This window comes from Nycticebus coucang, chromosome 5 (genome assembly GCF_027406575.1).
Source record: "Nycticebus coucang isolate mNycCou1 chromosome 5, mNycCou1.pri, whole genome shotgun sequence".
NCBI classification, from domain to species: domain Eukaryota; kingdom Metazoa; phylum Chordata; class Mammalia; order Primates; family Lorisidae; genus Nycticebus; species Nycticebus coucang.
This window is the reverse complement of record NC_069784.1, coordinates 83269596-83294086: the sequence shown is the minus strand read 5'-3', so window position 1 is coordinate 83294086 and position 24491 is coordinate 83269596. Positions and strand designations below refer to the sequence as shown.

General features: G+C 39.9%; 1 protein-coding gene and 2 pseudogenes across 4 annotated transcripts in view; 1 reads left to right on the top strand and 2 right to left on the bottom strand.

Annotated features, from left to right (window-relative positions):
- Window positions 1-2259: 2259 nt before the first annotated feature.
- LOC128585843 (glyceraldehyde-3-phosphate dehydrogenase-like) overlaps window positions 2260-24491 on the bottom strand; it is a 618240-nt pseudogene continuing 596008 nt past the window's right edge. Inside the window, exon 2 of the transcript XR_008380125.1 lies at window positions 2260-2999. The product of XR_008380125.1 is annotated as a glyceraldehyde-3-phosphate dehydrogenase-like (transcript). The remainder of the gene's footprint in view (window positions 3000-24491) is intronic.
- Window positions 7445-11620, bottom strand: LOC128586432 (small nuclear ribonucleoprotein-associated protein N-like; annotated as a pseudogene).
- Window positions 11498-24491, top strand: part of ATG5 (autophagy related 5) — a 144755-nt gene continuing 131761 nt past the window's right edge. Inside the window, exon 1 of one of the 3 annotated variants that reach the window (XM_053591182.1) lies at window positions 11498-12001. The gene's annotated coding sequence lies outside the window, so the exon portion shown is untranslated. The remainder of the gene's footprint in view (window positions 12002-24491) is intronic. The other 2 variants (XM_053591179.1, XM_053591180.1) reach the window with 2 other exon arrangements.

Sequence of the window (24491 nt, the reverse complement as noted above, 5' to 3'; positions counted from 1 at the left end):
ATGTGTCATTGTACATTTGTCAGAAGCTATGGGAGGTGCAAGTCCATGAGTGAACACGAATTGTAATCTATGGACTTTGCTGACGATGTGTTAGTGCAGGTTCATTGATTGTAATAAATATACCACTGTGGTGCAGAATATCAACAGTGGGGATGGTTGTGTGTATGTGGGGAAGGGTGTAGAAGGTATAGGAAACATTATGTACTCCTTGTTCCATTTTTCTGTGAACCTAAAACTGCTCTTAAAAAGGAACATATTGCCCTTTCAAGTTTAGCATATAATAACTTAAAAGTATGAATTATATTTTTGAAAAAGAATCCATGAAACTGTGGGTGTAGACACATATAACTTATAATCCGTGTATAATACGGTTGACCATTAAAAAAAACCATAAGAAATGCTTTGTTAAAGAAAAGTGTCATTTTACTGTGAAAAGTGTAGATGAAAAAAACCCTCCAAAAACTTTAATGAGATATAAAAATGAAATAAATTACTATGATGCTGTAGTTTTCTTTTTTTTAAAAAAGGTGTCATTTTAGTCATGACTTTTGCCTTTCTGGACTTCTGCGACATTTTCCCCTTGACCACTCCCACCTTGCTTTGTTGCTAAACCTCTTGTGTAATGCTCTGTTTCCTGGTCCAGCTTCTAAGGGGAAACTGTGACTTAGACTGCTGTGTATTCCCTACCTCCCCGGGGAGAGGGCATTTCCAGCAGAATGAATAGGCACAGAAGTATAAGACTAAGCTCAGTGAGAGACCAGGGAGCCAGACAGATGATAGGAGGTGAAGCTGGAAAACTAGATTTGAGTTAGTTCTGGATTTTTTATCTGAAAGCAAAGAAAATTTGTTTTTTGTAGACAGAGGATGGGCATAATCAGAACTGCGCTGATTATGATTATTACCAATTGTTCTGGTTGTAGGGTGTAAAATGGATCGGCGTGGAGCAGGAGAGCGACAGAAGCTTAATGAGGGACATAAAAACAACAGCTTCCGTTTGTAGTGAGCTCGCTGTGTGCCAAGCACTGCGATAAGTGTTTTAGGTGCATCATTCTACTTAATCTTCACAAGTCCATGAGGCAGGAGCTATCATTATCTTTAATGTTACCTAGAGGAAAATGGAAAAGGCTTGGAGAAGTTACTTAAGAGCCAGGTTCTTGGGCATGTGACCTGTTCAATTGCGGCAGTCCTGACATTTCTTTAATGCTCTGTTGTTGCTATCTTGAAACTCTTAATTGTTAAATGAAGGGCCCTCGTTTTCATTTTGCACTGGGCATCACAAATTACATAGCCAGTGCTGATCTAATAGTTTGCCTATGGCCTTGCAGGGAATGGATTTTGGAGCAGGGATTTAAGAGTTATGTCCCCAACCACTCAGCTACGCTGCACTAGTCCATGATCCAAGAAGGAGAGGGGTTGGATTAGAAAGAGATTATCAGTCAGTACTAACAATGTTTAGGTTTTGTTTTTCAAATTAAAATAATTTTGTTACTAAAACTTTTTTAGGATTTCACAAGATCTTTTGAAACAGCTAGAGCTTTGCTATTGTGAAACACCTTCTGCTATATCATTAAGAGTTCTGTCAACTGGCCTGCCTGGCTGGGTCGACTCTGACACCTAGTGTCAACAACATGTTATTGCAAGAATTTATTTTGTTTTAGGAATCAAGCTGCTTTTGGTTTATTCGTTTTCTTGTTTGTTTTTTTAACCTACCCTTAAGTTTTATACTTTCCAAATTACTTCTTTCTGTACTCATGGAAAAAACAGATGGAAAAACTGCCTGACTGGTTTGTCCTAATTTTTAATGAGAGATTTTAATAGAAAAAAATTCGTATGAGAACAAATAATCTGATTCAAAGATATTTTTAGAATAATATTGATTTACAGGATGAAAAATTAGAACTCAAATACATAATAGTTATGAATGTATATGTATCTCTAAAGAAAATTTGGCATATTGCTTTAAATGATGCCTATAGAATCCATCTGTGTAGGTAAAGAGTATTCATATCACTTAGAATCACACAGAGTCTTACAACAATATTTTTATAAAATTGCACATTTTATCTTTAGCAGTGATAGAATTACCTATGGTATTCAGAAAATTATTCAAAATTATGAATTTAAAATATATACGGAGCTATTGTAGGTTTGGTTTCAAACCATCACAGTAAAGTAAGTCACACAGATGATTATACTACCCTGCAGTCTAGTAAATGTGTAATAGGTCTATATACAAAATAGTACATATCTCTCTCTCTCTTTTTTTTTTTTTTGGCTGAGTACAGAGAACTTTATTGATGGTACATGACAAGCTGGGACTCCCCAGTCCCCTCCTGTTCTTGAGGGGGTCTGGTGTGGAAACTGTATAGAGGGGAGACTCTCAGTAAGGTGGGGGACTGAGTAGGCAGGGGCACCCCAGCAGCTGAGGGCCTCTCTCTTTCTCTCGTGCTCTGGCTGGGGCTGGTGGTCCAGGAGCTCTTACTCCTTGGAGGTCATGTGGGCCATAAGATCCACCACCCTGTTGCTGTAGCCAAATTCATTGTCATACCAGGCAATGAGTTTGACAAAGTGGTCGTTGAGAGCAATGCCAGCCCCAGCATCAAAGGTGGAAGAATGGGTGTCACTGTTGAAGTCAGAGGAGATGACCTGGTGCTCGGTGTAACCCAGGATGCCCTTAAGGGGCCCTCCAATGCCTGAGTCACCACTTTTTTGATATCATCGTATTTGGTAGCCTTCTCCAGATGGCAGGTGAGATCCACGACTAACATGTTGGCAGTGGGGACATGGAAGGCCATGCCAGTGAGCTTCCCATCCACCTCAGGGCTGACCTTGCTCATAGCCTTTGCTGCACCAGTTGAGACAGGGATGATATTCTGGAGAGCCCCTTGGCTATCACGCCACATCATCCCAGAGGGGCCATCCACAGTCTTCTGGGTGGCAGTGATGGCATGGACTGTGGTCATGAGTCCCTCCACACTGCTGAAGTTGTCATGGATGACCTTGGACAATGGGGCTAAGCAATTGTTGGTTCAGGAGGCATTGCTAACAATGGTGAGGTTGTTTTCATACTTCTTGTGGTTCACATCACAAACATGGGGACATCAGCAGAAGGGGCAGAGATGATGACTCTTTTGGCACCCCCCTGTAGGTGAGCCACAGACTTCTCCATCATGGTAAAGACACCAGTGAACTCCACAACATAGTCAGCACCTGTGTCACCCCATTTGATTTTTGTGGGATCTCGCTCCTGGAAGATGGTTATGAGATTTCCATTGAGGACAAGCTTCCCGTTCTCAGCCTTGACTGTGGAATTTGCCATGGGTGGAATCATACCAGAACATGACCATGTAGTTGGGATCAATGAACAGGTCACTGATGGCGACAATATCCACTTTGCCAGAGTTAAAAGCAGCCCTGATGACCAGGCACCCATTATGGCCAAAGCCATTTATTCCAACCTTCACTTTCACCATAGTGCCTCAGGGATGCAGCTGGCACTGCACGAGAAGATGTGGCTGTCTGATGAACGGGAAGACCAGAGAGCCAATAGTACATAACTCAACTGAAAATACTTTATTGCTAAAAATGCTAATGATCACTTTAGCCTTCGGTGAGTTGTAATCTTTTCCCTGGTGAAAGGTCTTGTCTTGAGGTTAATGGCTGCTGATTATGGCGGTGGTTACTGAAGGCTGGGGTATCTGTGGCAATTTCTTAAAACAAGATAATGAAGTTTGTTACATTGGTTTACTCCTCCTTTCAAGAAAGATTTCTCTATAGCATGAGATGCTGTTTGATAGCATTTTACCTGCTATAGAACTTCTTTCAAAATTGGAGTCAATCCTCTCAACATCTACCGCTGTTTTAGCAACTAAGCTTATGAAATATTCTAAATCCTTTATTGTCATTTCAATAATGTTTACAGCTTTTTCATCAGGATTAGATTACCTCTCAAGAAACCAACTTCCTTTGCTCCATAGGAGGCAACTCCTCATCCATTCAAGTTTTATCATGAGATTCTAGCAATCCAGTTATATCATCAGGCTCCATGTCCAATTCTTGTTCTTTCACTATTTCCCATGATAGCTGCAAGGACTTCCTCTATTGAAGTCTTGAAACCCTCAAAATCATCCATGAGGTTGGAAACCAACTTCTTCCAAACTCCTGTTAATGATATTTGCCATCCTTGTGTGAATTGGATATTCTTAATGGCATCTTGAATGGTGAATCCTTTTCAGAGGTTTTCAATTTACTTAAACCCAGATCCATCAGCAGAATCTCTGACTATGTTAGCCATAGCCTGTGAAATGTATTTCTTAAACATAAGATTCGAAAGTCAAAACTACTTCTAGATCCACAGGCTACAAAATGGATGTTGTGTTAGCAGGCATTAAGATAGCATTTATCTCTTTCTGTATCTCTGTCAGAGCTCTTAGGCAACCAGGAGCATTATCAACAAGCAAGAATCTTTTGAAGGGAATCTTCTTTTTTTCTGAGCAGTAGGTCTCAACAGTAGGCTTAAACTATTCAGTAAACCATATTACAAACAGATGTGCTGTCATCTAGGCTGTGTTGTTCTATCTATAGAACATAGGCATAGTAGATTTAGCATAATTTTTAAGGGCTTTAGGATTTTCAAAATGAACATTGGCTTCAACTTACAATTACCAGCTTCGGGTGGCGCCTGTGGCTCAGTGAGTAGGCGCCAGCCCCATATACTAAGGGTGGCAGGTTCAAACCTGACCCTGGCCAAACTGCAACAACAAAAAAAGCCAGGCGTTGTGGCAGGCACCTGTAGTCCCAGCTACTTAGGAGGCTGAGGCAAGAGAATCACCTAAGCCCAGGAGTTGGAGGTTGCTGTGAACTGTGATGCCATGGCACTCTACTGAGGGCAACAAAGTGAGACTCTGTCTCAAATAAATAAATGAATAAATAAATAAATAAAATTACCAGCTTCCTTAGCCCCTAACAAGAGAGTCAGCCTGTTTTTTTGAAGCTTTGATACCTGGCATTGAATTCTCCTCTTTAGCTATGAAAGTCCTAGATGGATGGCATCTTTGCCCAATAGAAGGCTGTTTCATCTATATTGAAAATGTGTTGCCACCTTGATCACTGATCTTAGCTAGAGCTTCTGGATAAATTGATGCAATTTCTCCATCAGCAATTGCTCCTTTACCTTGCACTTTTTTGTTAGGAGGCAGCTTCTTTCCTTGTATCACATGAACCTACTCCTGCTAGCTTCACACTTTTCTTCAGCAGCTCCCTCATCCCTCTCAGTCTTCACAGAATTCAAGAGACTTAGGGTCTTTCTCTGAGTTAGGCTTTAGTTTAAAGGAATATGGTGGCTTGTTTAATCTTCTATCCAGACCACTCAAACTTTCTCCGTACCAGCAATATGGCTGATTTGCTTTCTTACCATTCGTTTGTTCACTGGAGTAGCACTTTTAATTTTTTTCAAGAACTTTCCCTTTGCATTCAGAACTTGGCTAACCATTTGGCACAAGAGGCCTAGCTATCCACTTAGCTCATCTTTTGACATGCCTTCTTCATTAAGGTTAGTCATTTCTAGCTTTGTGATTTAAAGTGACAGACATGTGACTCTTTCACTTGAATACTCATAGGCCATTGACCTAATATTTCAATATTTTTGTGTCTCAGGCCATAAGAAGCCCTAAGGAGAGGGAGAGAGATGGGGGAATGGCTGTATGGTACAGCAGTCAGAACGCACACATTTGTTCTTGTAATTAAACCTGGAGTCTTATGTAAGCATGGCTGTGGCATCCCCAAACAAATCCAATAGTAACATCAATGGCCAGTGCTTACAGATTGCCATAACAGATATAATAATAATAATGATAAAAGGGTGAAATATTTAGAGAATTACCAAAATGTGACACAGAGACGGTTGGTGCCAATAGACTTTCTGGGCGTAGAGCTGCCACAACCTTTAACTTGTAAAAAACCTATCTGTGAAGCCCAATGAGGTAAAGTGCAATAAAATGTAAGTCCGACCATCTTCATGTGTGTATATAAATTTGGAGATGCCGTCACTGTTGCTTACGAGCTATTTTCACTTTAGGAAGCACATAGTAATGTTAGCTCAAGAAATGCCTCAATGACTGAATGAAGACTTGACATAATCAGTTAAGTAATCATTACCTAGCTGAAAAGAGTCTCTCTGTCCCACTCCTGGACTGATTTTAGAATGCCAATTCAGCAGACACAAATAGGATTCTTGTGATTGTTGAGCATTAAAATTCTCAAAATAATGTTTTGATTCTCCAAATGTTTTCTTACTTTGTAGGAGAAAATACTGTAAAATGATACTTTCCCCAAGCATGTATTCTTATACTTGTTTAAAAGTAATCTCAGAATCAATCACAAATATGATCATAATCACAATCAAATGTATGTTAAATTATTAAGTGAAACACTGGCTGGTTCTTTTGATCTTTCATTCACCAACATTGACATCTATGTGCAGAGAACTGAGGGAGGTAGCACTTTAGAAATACAAAATGCCATATGTGTGTGCTAAGCTTCTATGCCTCTGGTGTTCAGATAGATAAGTGATAGTAAGAATATGGTGTAAATTGGAGAGAGCATGCTGAAAGAGAACACTTGCCACTCTGCTCTAGTTCATGGTTGCCATGTAGGCATGTGAACCCAGGGTTGTTAGATTTGTGGTTAAGCCAGAAACCTTTTGTGTGTGTGTGTGCAATGTTACCATTAAAAAATTTTTTTTGATACCTGTGGAAATGGAAAAGAATACAAAATAATTTTTTTTTAGTTTTGAAAACATTTGAAAGAGTTTATATCTATCACTCTTGCTAACTGACAAAGGCTGAGTATGTGTAACCCTTGTGTTCTTTTTCATAGATAAATTGTGGCCACAAAAGATGTCAAGGTAGGTGAGGGTTAATTACTTCTCAATCATCCGTATATGAGGTCTGAATGAAAATCAGTCTTACACCAAATTCTGATGCACATAGAGATATTTATTAAACAGAACAGTTACTACAACTTGCTCTGTTGATGTATTTGGTGATACTCCAGTTCTCAGCCCTTTCAGGTGCTCTCCCTATCTCCTTGCAAAAAAGATTTACTCAAGGCAGATGTAGCACACTGATAAAGCTAAATTCTATAATCCCATAGAATTACAGTAGAAGACATAAGAAAACTGAGACTTTACAGATTCCTACGCTTTGTTCCTGCGAGAGTGGCAGGAATCTCTAAAATGCTTTAGTCAATCCACATTTTTAAATTTTGCTAATTTCATGAATTAGATTTTACTTTTAATATTTATTATACTTTCTAAAGTTGCTCTGTGCATTTATTATTAGCTATTATTAATGCAGAAAGAGGACAAAAAGCCCACAGACCCTCTACACAGTTGCACAAGATGCATTTCAGGGGGAAAAAGTGACTGAGATGGATCAACGGTGTCCTAGGATCTTGGAGGATGCGTTCCTGGGAGAGGCGGACCTCTAATTTCTAACAGAGAGGGTCTCATTCCTGGAGGGTGCATGTGAGCTGGGGGAAGCACAGTTAGTGGGCCCATGGGAGCCATAATACCTGGAGGTTGTGTTGCTCTGTCTACAAGTGGGAGTGGGGTCCTCAGTCCTGGTGGATACTTGATGGGGGCTCCAGCCATTCTGGCAGCAGCTCTCCAGTGCCTTTTCCTTCTGGGTTCATTACCTGCTGGGATGGTTCCCTAAAACTTCTTGGACCTGGAATGCTAATTAAGCAGGAGCCTGTGGAATTGGGATACAAGTTCCTCTGTCAGCTTCCCTACCAACTCCAAGGCCACCTGCAGCTCCAGCAAGTGGTACCTACGCAATGCCAGTATGTTTTGGGAGGGGTAGGGCCTCCACAGTCATGGATATCAAGTTCTTTCCACGCAGCAACACTGGACCCCAAACCCACTTTTCTTCACACCTTGGCTGCTTCACATTCTTTGGCTTAACCTTCCCAAACTCCTCACAGTCGCAGAGGATCAAGTTCATATGCCCGTCAAAAGCCTTAAAGATTCCAGTGAAGACTGGGGCATTTTGCAGGATACATCTCATTCTATAGTAAATGAGTGGCAGCGTCTTGTTGTTTGTCCCTGCAGTCACAATTGCTGTTCCCCCAAATCTGATGTCTACAGTAAATTTTGTGATCTTTAAGATCTAAGAGAAGTCTATAGATAAAGGTACAATGCAGGTGTGGCCACATGGTGCGGCCTTAGGGCACAGAAGAGCTATAAGATATTTGAAACTATTGGAATTTGAAGCGCAAGGCAAGGAGTATAGGGAAAGGAGGCTAGAAGAAATCAGTCATAACAGGCCTTGTTAAAAAATCTGAAATTGGTCCAGAGAAAAATCACTAAAAAGCATGAATTAGAAGAGTGATGTGGAGTAGATCTCAGAAAATGTACCCCGGTTGAAATAAAATGAAAAATAGATGGTCCCAAGGACAAGTGAACCAAGACTGGAGTCAGGGAGTCCCAGGTAGGAAACTATCCTAAACATTTAGATGAGAAGTGGTGAAGGTTAAGGGAAGGATTTTAGTGTGATAGGAGAACACTAGGCTGAAGGAAGAATTGCGTAGTGAAGAAAATCTAAGAGACAGAATAATTGGTTGGAGCACGTTCAGTGGAGCTTTAATAAAAGAATTAAATTTGGCTTAACTCATCCTCTGAAACCAGCAGAACAGAGACAAAAGAGAGCAGATAGGACCTTGGGTCAGGAAGTAATGGCATGGAAGAGTTCATGGGGATAGAAGAGAGATGTTAGCTTATAGAAAAGCAGATTTAAATAAGTATAGAGTAAAGAAAGTTATGATTCCACTGGTTTGAGTTTTACAAGTTGTGAGGCATACAAAAACAAAAGTCAGACTTTACAATTGTGAACTATTATAATGAAAAGGAAAGAAGAAGAGCTCATATTATTAACAAAGACTTCTCTGGAATCTCTGCTTTGAAACCAGAATTTTGGAGGACTTGTGTATTTGACTTTTGTTGAAATCAAGACATTATAAACAAATTCACACAAGTCAATCAGCTGCTTGAGCATTACCCAAAATGAACAGAGGCTTAGGAGAAAATGGTAAGGCCAACCAAAAAGAACTCTTTAAAAGTTATCTTCATAGGAAAAAAATTTAAAAAGATGCAGTACCACTGACTGAATGAGAAGGCAGACTGTTGATAAATAGATAGGACAGAGAACAAACCTGGAATCCTTCTTATTTCCAAATTTTGCTCAAGAAGCATAACCATCAGATGAGGATGAGTACAAAAGCTATTTAATAGGAACATTGATAACCATATACCCGTGACCATGTCCAGAGGAAAGATATGGGACGTGAGGAAAGGCTGCAAGAACTGACACTGTTTATGCATAAGTGGGTGATAGGGTACAAAATTTCACATCAGAAATGCTGTCTGTTAGAAGAGGAGTTAGATATTTCTTTTTGTAGATTGTACATGGAGGAGGAAAAGGGAGGGACAAGGGGTAAAAGGAAGAAAACATGGTCAAAGCAGAACAGTCGCAGGAAGTTTTAGCTGCTATTGTTCTTCATACATAGCTTCCTGCCCCCCAACACTACACTGAATAAATTTTCCAACATACATGAAAGTTGAAAGAATTTTTTATTGTATGCCTATTTATGGTGAACTCACCACCTAGATTCTACCATTACATTTTATTGTACTTGGTTAACCATTCATTTATCCATCTATCCATCCCTCAATCCATTTTATCTTTTTGGATACATTTTAATGTTAATAACATTTACTATTTTTGTGTACCATCTCAACCCAGAAGCTTTCTTATGAAGGCTAATGGCTATTTTCTGGTGATATTGTAGTTGTGATTTCTGCATTGGGTAAGTAAGGTGCTGGGGCATTTGAACTTTTCTGACTGCTCCCTTACTAAGAAGTGTATTTCTCATTTTTATCTGGTGTACACTACATACATACTGAAATAAAAATTTCAGGAACCAATATTTATCCATGTGAGCTAAAAATAAAATCCTAAGCCTCTAACTGATTGAACACAGCCTCTCCAGGCCAAAGGGACCCTAGAGAAACCTGAAAAACTGACTTCTTAGCCATAATGGGGATGGGAGGTCAGACACTTCTCATTATACCCCCTCCTTTTGAGGTGTAGACACAACTGACCAGCATGATGGTAAAATAGATATCATGAGACTGACCGAACAGACTCTGTGGAAATAAGATACCAAATTATAAATAGGACTTAAGGTCATACCAGACAAGTGTTAAGTCATGCACCCCTACACTTAAAAATAAACAACTTTTTGACTGCTGTAATATTTTTCTTTTTCTCCAGCAGCTAAGCATGCACTGGCCGTGGCCTTGAGATGAGCAATATTAAAACAATATACAGCTCAGCACCAGACTGTAACTCCCTCCATATGGTTTGTGTAATGGGGGGCAGGGAGTTACAGTCTGGTGGTGAGCTGCATATTGTTCAACTTTGTCACAATTGTTAAATTTTGATTAGACAAGAGTGACATCAGTAACTCTTCTCTTGGTAAGACCCCTAACCAGAGACTGGGTCTAGCCACTTTTACACGGCCTTCATACTTGAGCTCCACAGTGTCCTGAAAAGAACTTTGATGTATAGGACCTAATTGTATTACATTTAAATGTTAATTTTCCACCCCAAATTGAAAATAGGTTGCATGTTACATGCATGTTGTTCATGTATGCAGCAGGACCACCTTCATGAATATACTAGGTCCTCCAGTAAATCCATTTAGCATAAATCCTTGCCCCACTCCTTCCTCCTTCCAATTGTCTACCAGAAGCTCCCCTTTTTAGCCTGATAGAACAGCAACCTTCCAGGCTATACCCGTATAGAAGAAATAAAGCTCTTCCAGATTTATAGGTTGTGTGATTTTAAAGTTGACACCCTTTGTATGTGTGAAATATGCTGATATTTTCTATTTTATTTCACTTTAAAAGATGCTAGTCATGATCTACTAACTTGATTTGACCATCCACAGATGAATTGAAATTCATCATTTGAAAATCATTGTACTAGTCAACTTCCAAAAAGATTTTTATTTTAAAAAGAATCCTGTGGCGACTACTAGAGTTTTTCTTATCTTCTCAATTCTCAAGAACCTGTTTTGAGTCTCAGCAGTACTTAGGATATATGGCATCAGGGCATGTATTATTAAAAGAAAAAACATCAAATGGTAAGATTTCTGGATGACCCAGTTTAAACGTTCTTTAGGAGTAAGTTTACCAATTATTTTCACAAGCAGGAAGATATAGATATAAACTCATATACAGTAGTGTTCTGTTAAATTAGGCTGTTGATGTCTGCCATAGTTTCAACAAAGTCAAGAAGAGGATCAAATGAGACAATTGATGTAAAAGCACTTGGGAAACTAATGTTTTATTGATACTGTTATGTGATACCAGGAAGAGGGGGTTGTTGTGATCAAGCTCTAGGGAGGCAGTGTTTCAGTATTTTTAAAACTCTTTGTTCTTATACAACGGTTACATTAACCTCTCAAAGCACCAATCAGTACGCCTTGAAGAGAGACTCCCCTATGACCTCCTTGGGTTCCAGTCCCCACATTCGACCGCTCCGCTCTGTCGGCGCATGCTCAAGAGATGCTCCGGCCTCCTCGCAGGGTTGGGCGGAACGCGGAGGGCGGAGGGCGGAGTTCAGGCCACGTGGGGTCTCGTGACGTCATCTCCGGGCGCCGACGGTGACTGGACTTGTGGTGGGCTTCCAGGGCTCCGCGGCGCTGCGGGTTGCATTCGCTGCATACCGGAGGGCGGAAGTGCAGGAGGGCTCGGCTCCGACCTCCGCGCCGGTGTTTTCTGCGGCTGCGCGGGCTCTTGGGAGTCCTGCTCCCGCGCCTCTGCAGGACAGTGTGTCAGGCAGGCAGCTTGCCCCGCCGCCCCACAGGTCCCGGAGCGGGGGATCTGAGCGTCTCCACTGGTGCAGAAGCCGGAGCGGGTGCCGGCGCTTCGGGTAGGGTGTGTATATATGTGTGTGTGTGTGTTTGTGTGTGTGTGTGTCCCAGTGTGAGGAAGTGCCTGGAGGAGGAGGGTTGGGGAGAGGCCAGGTAGGTGTGGTAAGAAGGAGGGTGAGTAGCTGGCTAGAGCAGCGCCCGCTGGGTTGCGACGGCGGTGAAGGTGGTTCCTCCGGGCAGAGGTGGGTGAGGTGGATGAGGTGGGGTTGGCGAAACGCCTCCCCTGGAGTCCTTGGGTCGGCTGGAGGGTGTGGCCTGTGCGGTCTCTCGGGGAATGTCTGTTCCTTACTAAGATAGGAAACAGAATCGAATCGCAGACTCTAGAGTTCAGTTCAGGACTTGCATTTTTTTGTGCAACAGTTATTTAAGCCACAATTATTATACAGGGCAGTTCGATTCTATCCGAAGTCGGTGGGTATTTCCTCCAATTTATCTTCTTCTGGCATTCCTTGTCATGTTAACAATGATATTTAATGCTAATAATGTCATGTTGTGTTGGCAAAACACTTTCACATACTTTAGCTATACTTCGGATTATTCTTAAATCCTACCTGAACTTGAGGAACCTAGGAAAAAGGGTTGGTTTTAGATTTTTCTGGGGCGTGAGGCGATCCAGCATGTTTTCATTAATCAGAACCTAGAGACTTATCAGACAGCAGCTGAACATCCAAGGCCTTCTAAGAATTCACTTGTTAAATCTCTGAGACCTTGAAACTGTGAGTATTTGGCTCTGAACTGAACTATTTGTAAATTCCATAGAGGGAGTTTTTGGTTGAATTTTTGGTTTTGGTTGAATAACTCTAGTCAGCCAATGGCCATTTGAAAATAAGAAAGTTGGGCTGAGGGTAGTACTTGTGAGGAATTTTACACTAGAGTTAAACATGTGCTTTGATCTTCAAAGATATGCTACTTAAACTTGGGAGAAATGAACAGAATGGGACTATAGATACAGGATTTCAGAATAATGCACACACTTCAAGTGTGGGTTCATTTCGTTAATTTCTAGGCACTGGACAAATAGTATACAAAAGAAGGAACAGTGAACAAAACAATAAAAATCTCTACCATCATGAAGTTCATTGTAGGGTTGGGAGAGAAGACATTAATGCAAAAATTAAAGTACTTTCATCCCTGGCCCTTGGTGTCCTGGGGAATAGATTCTAGGACCTCTTTAGGTTTATAATCCTCAAATACTCAACTCCTTGATATAAAAAGAGGTAGTATTTGCATATAACCTCCATACATTCTTCTGTATACTTTAACTTATCACTAGATTATTTCAACTACCTAACACAGTGTAAACAGCTGTAGTATTATTGTATTGTTTAGGGAATAATGACAAGGGAAGAAGTCTAGTACATGTTTAGTACAGACTTCCTCCTCCCCAGGTATTTTCCATTGTTAACAGAACAGTTGAAAAAGAATCATCACATTAAGAGAGACTTTATTTCTGAGAGCAGTTTGCAAACCAGCCAGATGTGCTCACAGGAGAACACAGGGAGGGGTCATCCATTATAGGAAAAGGTTCCCACTCTGGTTCACTATATAAATGAGGGATGCAAATGTGTTTAGTTCTGATTGGTTGAGGTTAAGATTGATTGTAGGTCTAGGTGATGAAATAGGACTTCCTGTGAGCTCTGGGGCGCAGGAACAGACAAGTTTGAAAGTCCCAAAGTTACGCTTTCTTCAGGAAGCAAAGAGTGCACGTGTGACCTTTAGTCAGCCAGTGGTCACTTGGCTCCATTTTGAATTTAGGCCCAGTTAGCCACACAGGATCCATCCTGAAGGATTGGCTCTTTCAAAGTTCACATCATCCCTGGTTGATTGAATTCAAAGATGCAGAATTCATGGTAATGGAGGGAAGATTGTGTATATAAGGTGGTGAAAAGTTCCAGAGAGAAAAAAGTAAAGCAATGAAGGAGAATGGGCAATGCTGGTGGTGTGGGTAGGAGATGGCAGTGATGGCCATAGAAAAGTTGGTATTCGAGCAGAGACCCAAAGATAATAAAGAAGGATGCCATGCTCTGAGGCAGGAGCATAGCTTCTAGTTTGGCTGGCAAAGAATGAGAAAGGGAGAGAAGTAGTAGATACTTAGGTGGGAGTGGGACCAGGTGATTTAGGGATTTATAGAATTTTATAAGAACTTGAGTTTTTTGAGATGGGATTTGCTTTGAATAAGGTATGGAGAAAATTTACCTAACTCACATTTTGAAAGGATCTGTCCAATTGCCATGTTGACTGTGCAGCAGGGGCAGAAATAATTAGAGCTTTAGTAAGCCATTGCATTTATCTAGGTTAATTTAGGTCAGGTGACTTGGATTAGGGTATTAATAGTGGAGGCGATGTGAAATGACCAGATTTTAGACTTGTTTTCAAGCCAGAGCAGTTAGGTGGAAGAAGAGTCAATCAAGATGACTCCAGGGTTTATGGCCTCAACAACTAAAGAATAGCACTGTCGCTTTGTGAAATGGGAAAGACCACAGAGTAATATAACAGGAGGAGGTAATATCTGCAGTCATTTTTGGTTTTGCACATGTTAAATGTCAATATGTAGTGGTATATAGGAAATCAGTTCAGACGAGAAGACTGGACTGGAGGTAAGAAAGTGGGAGTTATAAATGTATAAATGGTATTTAAAGCCTGGAGAGAGATCTCCAAGGGTGTGGTTCAAGGACTGAGACCTGGGGCATTTCAATGTTTAGAGGGACAGACCTCTTACAAAATTATTACAAAATGCTTCCTTCACCCCCCACTGGCTGGGGCTGTTCAGGAAAACCTGTTGAGAGTCACTGATCCATAGTAACAGGGTAGAAGGAACTAGAAAGCAAGATCTTTAGGCTGAGAGAGGATGAAAGGAGACATGAAAATTTGAGGGAGGAGAGATATGGAATAGTGATGTGGGAAAGTGGATGAATAAATGGGCTAGGGAAATGTAGGAACACGAGACAGTACTTAGGGCCCAGTTTTCAGGTTTGTGTTCATTAATTTAAAGGGAGACCAGCCAGTATAGCTTATTATTTTTAGACATATTTACTCTAGTAAGTATTTGATATTTCTGGGTAGTTGAGGATTGTGTCAACAAAAATACCTTCAGGTAGTAGGTTAGTCTTTCTTGGTATGTAGTGTGAAATATACTGTGCCATTTGCTGAATGACTGATTGGTTAATTGGATGTTGTTGTTTGGCATCTACTCTGCCCTAGGCCCTGAATTAAATGCAGGAAAAAGAACAGTCAAGAATAGCCCCTGCACTCAGGAATTTTACTTCTAGTAGATTGCATCATGGATTGGGATTTCTATGGATTTAAACCATTGCCTTCAAATTGGATGGATGACGGTGATGGTGTCGTGTATATAGGAGAGTGGCATTCTTTCTAAAATAACAAAATTTGCTGAGTTTAACAGCATGACTGTATTGGTATGGAAGAGAGTTTAGGTGGAAAATTTCTTAAGTAGCTGGGTTTATATATTTTCTCCATCATTTAACAAAAATTCCATAGCCTACTATGTGCTAATTATGGTAATACTGGGAATGAGAAGATAAATGTGACTCAGTATCTGCTGTGAAGGAACTCTCAGTTCAATGTGGGGAGAGACAAGAGGCAGATAAGATAAACAGATAACTGTAATACTGGTAGTATGTGTTATTAATTAAAGGAATAATTAGACTGGAGACTGCTTAGGGCAGTGGTTCTCAACCTTCCCAATGCCGTGACCCTTTAATACAGTTCCTCACATTGTGGTGACCCCTGACCATAAAATTATTTTCCGATAGAGGAGCAGTGTCTCGGTTCCTAAGACCATCGGAAATATGTGTTTTCCGATGGTCTTAGGTGACCCCTGTGAAAGGGTCATTCGACCCCCAAAGGGCTCGCAACCCACAGGTTGAGACCCGCTGGCTTAGGGGAAAGCTTCCCAAGGAGCTGCTGATAAGCTAAGTCTTACAAGATTAAGAGTAGCCAAGAGAGAATTAAAGAGTTGGCCAAAAGAGGAAGGAAAAGGTGTTCAAGCAGAGGGACCGTGGAAACTGGTGAAGCCATATATTAAATGCATATACCATTTATTTATAAAACCCCTAACAGCCCTGTGAAAGTTAGAATTGTCTTCATTTCACAAACGTGAGGTTCAGAGAGGATGGGTTTGTTGTCTATGTATACATAACTAATAGGTGGAAGTCAGGTTTAAACCCAGCTCAGTCTGATTTCAAAGCCCCTTGATTACCTTGTATTGCCTGTTGTCAGTGTTTAAATCTACCTTGTCATTATCTTTATCCCTCTATCATTTTTCCTTGGAAATCTCATCTGTCACTCACCAGTTCACTGACTCTGTAGGTCAGGTGCTCATTACTGTATGCCTTAGTTTCTGAAATTCACTTCCTGGTAGCTTCTCTGATTTGAGGCTCTCTTTCAGTGTACTGCTACCAGGAAATTGTTTTTGTTTCACTATTATAAAACTTTATAGGCTCTCTAGGCCTGGTTTATGAAATTGAGAGCCCCCATAGTCTTCTGTTTGGCATGTTTCATGATCCTGTCTCATTTTACATTTACAGATTGACATTAAAGAAATAATAATTGCTTGCCTTTCTTAGCACTTATGCATCCATTACGATATCAAACACTTTATAGATTTTTTTCCTCAGAACAACCTTGTGACTTGGTTATTATCAATTATATTTGTAGGTAAAGAAATTGAGGCCTAGTGATGTAAGCCTAGGCTCACATGTTATATTTAAACATATTGTGATGTCAGCTTTTTCATTATCTGCTACTCCTCCCAACCCCAAATTTCCTAAAAGGTTGGTACATTTGTTGTTCCTGCCCACTTCCTGCCTTTATTGATGCTATTTTGCCCTATCAGAATATTTGCCTATCCATATTTATCCTTTCTTTAAGTTCCACATCTTCTAAAATTCTTCTTTGAACACTGTAGAATATATTAACATTCAGTTCCCACTCTATACCCCCTTTTGAAAACTCTCACAAAGTAATAGTTATACCATAGACATAAGGATGTTTTGGAGTTGGAAGGACATTGACAGTCAGTATGGTATGATGCAAAGTATATGAGATTGGAAATCTGGGTAAGAATGTAACTTCTCATTTTGGCTCTGCCATTTATTAGCTACAAGGTTTTAGAAAAATCATCTTAATATCTTCATCTCAAATTCATCATTTGAAAAATGGGAATATGTAGGCTTGGGTATGTGAAGTATGAGGTAATGTGAAATATGTAATGTTCCTAAAGTTACTTGATTTATATAATCTGCTGTTATCTAATTTTTATTATTTAATCTGATCTGCTCACCTCATTTTTTAGTCAGGATTCTGTTTGGTTCTGTGAATTTGTATCATGTACTGTTTTTCCAACAAATTCAAATTTGGCAAATATTTTTTGAGCATCTGCTATATTCTAGACACTGTTCCAAGTGTCAGAGGTGTAAAGATGAATGAAATATCCTTTCCCCCAGAGAATGCATTACAGTGTACTGGAGGAGACATGCCAGTAACTGTCATTATTATAAATTATAAGTGCTGTAGTAGAGGAAAAGTAAAAGTTCTTGAGGAAAAAGGAGGATTCTGACTCATCATACATAGAAGGTTATTTTCAGCTGTGTCCTAAAAGATTTTGAAGTTTGAAGATGAGATGGAGAAGGTTGCTTTGGGGTAAAGGAACTACCAGCCTGAGTGAAGGCATGAAAATGACACAAAAGGACAGAGTATGTTTAGTAAATTTGGAGATTATTATACCTCTGGGCAATGACTGAGATTTTTTTAAAGACCATTATTATTGTTATTATTTTTTATTCCCCAGCACCTGCCACAGAGCTAGGCATATCAGATGAATAAATATTTGACTCTATTAAATATTATTGGCAGTATTCAATGCAAAATTTCTATCTATTGTTTTCCTTTATTATTCTAATTACTATAAACAGGAATTGTATGTTACAGAACGTTATATAATGCTTTTGATTATTCCTTGTTCTTTTCTTCTTTTTTTTTTTTTTTATTGTTGGGGATTCATTGAGGGTACAATAAGCCAGTTACACTGATTGCAATTGTTAGGTAAAGTCCCTCTTGCAATCATGTCTTGCCCCCATAAAGTGTGACACACACTAAGGCCCCACCCCCCACCCTCCATCCCTTTTTCTGCTTCCCCCCCCATAACCTTAATTAATTATCATTAATTGTCCTCATATCAAGATTGAGTACATAGGATTCATGCTTCTCCATTCTTGTGATGCTTTACTAAGAATAATGTCTTCCACGTCCATCCAGGTTAATACGAAGGATGTAAAGTCTCCATTTTTTTTAATGGCTGAATAGTATTCCATGGTATACATATACCACAGCTTGTTAATCCATTCCTGGGTTGGTGGGCATTTAGGCTCTTTCCACATTTTGGCAATTGTAAATTGAGCTGCAATAAATAGTCTAGTACAAGTGTCCTTATGATAAAAGGATTTTTTTCCTTCTGGGTAGATGCCCAGTAATGCGATTGCAGGATCGAATGGGAGGTCTAGGTTGAGTGCTTTGAGGTTTCTCCATACTTCCTTCCAGAAAGGTTGTACTAGTTTGCAGTCCCACCAGCAGTGTAAAAGTGTTCCCTTCTGTCCACATCCACGCCAGCATCTGCAGTTTTGAGATTTTGTGATGTGGGCCATTCTCACTGGGGTTAGATGATATCTCAGGGTTGTTTTGATTTGCATTTCTCTAATATATAGAGATGATGAACATTTTTTCATGTGTTTGTTAGCCATTCGTCTGTCGTCTTTAGAGAAAGTTCTATTCATGTCTCTTGCCCATTGATATACGGGATTGTTGGCTTTTTTCATGTGGATTAATTTGAGTTCTGTATAGATCCTGGTTATCAAGCTTTTGTCTGATTGAAAATATGCAAATATCCTTTCCTATTGTGTGGGTTGTCTCTTTGCTTTGGTTATTGTGTCCTTAGCTGTACAGAAGCTTTTCAGTTTAATGAAGTCCCATTTGTTTACTTTTGTTGTTGCAATTGCCATGGCAGTCTTCTTCATGAAGTCTTCCCCCAGGCCAATATCTTCCAGTGTTTTTCCTATGCTTTCCTTGAGGATTTTTATTGTTTCATGCCTTAAATTTAAGTCCTTTATCCATCTTGAGTCAATTTTTGTGAGTGGGGAAAGGTGTGGGTCCAGTTTCAGTCTTTTACATGTAGACATCCAGTTCTCCCAACACCATTTATTGAATAGGGAGTCTTTCCCCCACGGTAAGTTCTTGTTTGGTTTATCAAAGATTAGGTGGTTGTAAGATGTTAGTTTCATTTCTTGGTGTTCAATTCGATTCCAAGTGTCTATGTCTCTGTTTTTGTGCCAGTACCATGCTGTCTTGACCACTATGGCTTTGTAGTACAGACTACAATCTGGTATGCTGATGCCCCCAGCTTTATTTTTGTTACTAAGAACTGCCTTAGCTATACGGGGTTTTTTCTGGTTCCATACAAAACGCAGAATCATTTTTTCCAAATCTTGAAAGTACGATGTAGGTACTTGGATAGGAATGGCATTGAATAGGTAGATTGCTTTGGGAAGTATAGACATTTTAACAATGTTGATTCTTCCAATCCATGAGCATGGTATGTTCTTCCATTTGTTAATATCCTCTGCTATTTCCTTTCTGAGGAGTTCATAGTTTTCTTTATAGAGGTCCTTCACCTCCTTCGTTAGGTATATTCCTAGGTATTTCATTTTCTTTGAAACTATGGTGAAGGGAGTTGTGTCCTTAATTAGCTTCTCATCTTGACTGTTATTGGTGTACACAAACGCTACTGACTTGTGGACATTGATTTTATATCCTGAAACATTACTGTATTTTCTGATGACTTCTAGGAGTCTTGTGGTTGAGTCTTTGGGGTTCTCTAAGTATAAGATCATGTCGTCAGCAAAGAGGGAGAGTTTGACCTCCTCTGCTCCCATTTGGATTCCCTTTATTTCCTTGTCTTGCCTAATTGTATTGGCTAGAACTTCCAGCACTATTTTGAATAGTAAAGGTGACAGAGGACAACCTTGTCTGGTTCCAGTTCTAAGAGGAAAAGCTTTCAGTTTTACTCCATTCAGTAAAATATTGGCTGTGGGTTTGTCATAGATAGCTTCAATCAGTTTTAGAAATGTGCCACCTATGCCTATACTCTTCAGTGTTCTAATTAGAAAAGGATGCTGGATTTTATCAAATGCTTTTTCTGCATCTATTGAGAGGATCATGTGATCTTTATTTTTGCCTCTGTTAATATGGTGGATAACGTTTATTGACTTGCGTATGTTAAACCAGGCTTGCATCCCTGGGATGAAGCCTACTTGATCATGATGAATGACTTTTTTGATGATAAGCTGTAATCTATTAGCTAGGATTTTGTTGAGAATTTTTGCATCTATATTCATGAGTGAGATTGGTCTGAAATTCTCCTTTTTGTTTGGGTCTTTTCCTGGTTTTGGTATCAGGGTGATGTTTGCTTCATAGAATGTGTTGGGGAAGATTCCTTCTTCCTCAGTTTTTTGGAATAATTTCTGCAGTACAGGAATAAGCTCTTCCTTGAAGGTTTGATAGAATTCTGGAGTGAAGCCATCTGGACCAGGGCATTTTTTAGTTGGAAGCTTTTTTATTGTTTCTTTGATCTCAGTGCTTGAAATTGGTCTGTTCAGGAGGTCTATTTCTTCCTGGCTAAGTCTAGGGAGAGGGTGTGATTCCAAATATTGATCCATTTCCTTCACTTTGTCAAATTTCTGGGCATAGAGTTTCTGGTAGTATTCAGAGATGATCTCTTGTATCTCTGTGGGATCAGTTCTTATTTCCCCTTTATCGTTTCTGATTGAGGTTACTAGAGATTTTACTTTTCTATTTCTAGTTAGTCTGGCCAATGGTTTATCTATTTTATTTATTTTTTCAAAAAACCAACTCCTTGTTTCATTAATTTTCTGAATGATTCTTTTGTTTTCAATTTCATTGATCTCTGATTTGATTTTGGATATTTCTTTTCTTCTACTGAGTTTAGGCTTAGATTGTTCTTCTTTTTCCAATTCCGTAAGATCTCTTGTGAGATTGTTGATGTGCTCTCTTTCTGTTTTTCGAATGTAGGCATCTAAAGCGATGAATTTTCCTCTCAAAACTGCTTTTGCAGTATCCCAGAGGTTTTGGTAGCTTGTGTCTTCATTGTTGTTATGCTCAAGGAAGTTAATGATTTCCTGTTTGATTTCTTCCTTCACCCATCTGTTATTCAACAGAAGATTGTTTAATTTCCATGCCTTTGTGTGGGGTGGAGCATTTTTGTTATAGTTGAGTTCCACCTTTAGTGCCTTATGGTCTGAGAAGATACAAGGTAAAATTTCAATTCTTTTGAGTCTGTTGATATTTGTTTTGTGTCCCAGGATATGATCAATTTTGGAGAATGTTCCATGGGGTGATGAGAAGAATGTATATTCTTTGTCTTTGGGGTGGAGTGTTCTATATGCGTCTATCAAGCATAGTTGGTCTAAGGTCTCATTTAAATCTCTTATATCTTTGTTTAATTTCTGTTTAGAGGATCTGTCCAGCTCTGTAAGAGGTGTGTTAAAGTCCCCTGTTATGATGGTATTATCAGATATCATATTGCTCAGACTGAGTAAGGTCTGCTTCAAGAATCTGGGAGCATTTCAATTGGGTGCATAAATATTTATAATTGAAATGTCTTCTTGTTGTATTTTTCCCTTGACCAATATAAAGTGACCATCTTTGTCTTTTTTGACTTTAGTTGCTTTAAATCCACATGTATCTGAAAATAAGATTGCAACTCCTCTTTTCTTCTGAATGCCATTTGCCTGAAAAATTGTCTTCCAACCCTTGACTCGGAGCTTTAATTTGTCTTTTGAAGCCAGGTGTGTTTCTTGCAGACAGCAAATGGATGGCTTGTGTTTTTTAATCCAGTCAGCCAATCTATGTCTCTTCAGTGGGGAATTCAAGCCATTAACATTTATGGAGATAATTGATAAGTGTGGTAGTATTCTATTCGTCTTATTTGGTGAGAGTCCATTGCTTAGTTTTATCTTTTGCATCAGTGTGGAGGTTAGGTTCTGTCCTTTGATTTCTGAGTTCTTACTTTGCTGCTGATCCATTGTGGTGGTCAGTGTGCAGAACAGGTTGAAGTATTTCCTGTAGAGCTGGTCTTGTTGTGGCGAATTCCCTCAATGTTTGTATATCCGTAAATGATTTGATTTCTCCGTCAATTTTGAACCTTAGCTTAGCAGGGTACAGAATTCTGGGCTGAAAATTGTTCTGTTTAAGTAGATTAAAGGTAGATGACCATTGTCTTCTTGCTTGGAAAGTTTCATTAGAGAAGTCTGTGGTCACTCTGATGGATTTGCCCCTGTAGGTCAACTGGCACTTACTCCTGGCAGCTTGCAGAATCTTTTCTTTTGTCTTGACTTTGGACAGGTTCATCACAATGTGTCTTGGAGAAGCTCGGTTAGAGTTGAGGCGACCTGGGGTCCGATATCCCTCTGAAAGCAGTGTGTCAGAATCTTTGGTGATGTTTGGGAAATTTTCTTTTATAATATTCTCTAGTATGGCTTCCATTCCTCTGGGGCATTCTTCTTCCCCTTCTGGAATTCCTATAACTCGTATGTTGGAATGCTTCATAAAGTCCCATAATTCTGACAGTGAACGTTCTGCTTTCTCTCTCTTCTTTTCTGCCTCTTTTACTATCTGAGTTATTTCAAAAACTTTGTCTTCTACCTCTGAAATTCTTTCTTCTGCATGGTCTAACCTGTTGCTGATACTTTCCATTGCATCTTTAAGTTCCGTGATTGACTGTTTCGTTTCCTTCAGCTCTGCTATATCCTTTTTATATTCTTCATATCGTTCATCTCTGATTTGATTCTGTTTTTGGATTTCCTTTTGGTTATTTTCCACTTTATTAGCAGTTTCCTTCATTGTTTCCATCATTTCTTTCATTGTTTTCAACATGTGTATTCTAAATTCCCTTTCTGTCATTCCTAACATTTCTGTATAGGTGGAATCCTCTGCAGTAGCTACGTCATGGTCCCTTGGCGGGGTTGTTCTGGACTGGTTCTTCATGTTGCATGGAGTTTTCTGCTGATTCTTCCTCATGAGTGATTTCTTTTATCTGTTTCCTTGCCCTAATTTTCCTTTCACTTCCTCTTGCTCTTTAAGTTCTTGTGCCTGTGGACTAAGGGTTACAGGACCAGAAGGGTGAGAAGGTTGAGGAGCAAAAAAGGGATGAAAGAAAGGAAGACCGAGTGATAAGAAAAAAAAGAAAGATAGAGAAAGGAGAGGGGGTGGGGATAAGGAATATTGACAAAAAGAAGAGAGGTACAGAAAGAGGGAGACAGAGCAATATAGGTGTACAGTAGGGTACTTTGACACAACCTTAAAAAACTCCACCTTCTGGGAGTGCCCAGTTGGGTGGTTCCCTTGAGGTCAGCAGCTCTTTGCTAACCTGATCAGACACAGTACCCCACCTCCACCAAGTAGAGAGGAAAGACAAAAATGCTATAAATCAAAGCAAAACAAGCAAACAGAAAACTTTACGGGGATACAATGGGGTGAAAAACCAAATGATAGCGGTAGAAACACTAGCAAAAATGAAGTTGTAGTTATTAAAAAAGGCAGCAATGGGAAATTATAATTAAACTAGAAAAGTTGAGAAAGAAGAAGGGATCTGTATGGAAAAGATTGAAATTAAAAAACAAAAGAACATCAACAACGTCAAAATAAACAAACAAAAAAACAACAAAACAAAAAAAAAAGAAAAAAATACACAACCAAAAACAAAGCAGTTTGTATATGTTGTTGAATATTGTCTGGGCAACATGTGGTCTTCTGGGGTATGAGCTGTTAGTCACAGTTCTGATACGACTGGAGGCTGCTGATTTCTCAAACCCCAGCAGGTAGACACCCTAAATCTCTCTTCAGCCCACTTAAAAGGCAGTTTGAACTTGTAAACTTGCTGAGCAGAAGCTTTCCCAGCTTTCTCGCTGGAATCACTGCTGAAGTGGCTATCCGCTTACCCAGTGTGCTAAAACCGGTCTCACTCTGCCCCTGAGGGTTAGGGCTGCAAGGCGGCTCAGACCCCACCCTTAGGCTACTTGGTTGCTGGGTTACAAGCTCCCACCGTTTCTAGCTCTGCGACCCTGAGGGCGGAGCTTGCCGGGGCAGATCACTGACAATGGTTCCGTGTGACCCACCGCCAAACACTATTAGCTTCGTCTGGCTCAGCGGCTCAGACTGGGGCCCTAGACAATGGCCAAAGTTCTCCGCACTCCCGCTCAGGCCTTCCCCAGGGCAGTTCAACTCAGTGCCAAGCCCAAGGACATCAAAACAGTTCACAGGTAAGGCCTTTCTGGTTTGCAGTCTCGCTGCTACTGAAGTTACAGTTGTGGGCGGGTTTAGATGGATTGAACACACGCGACCACTTGCCGGTTTTCCACTGTTTTAGTCCTCCTCTTGGGGTCCAGAAGTCTCTCGCTGACTCC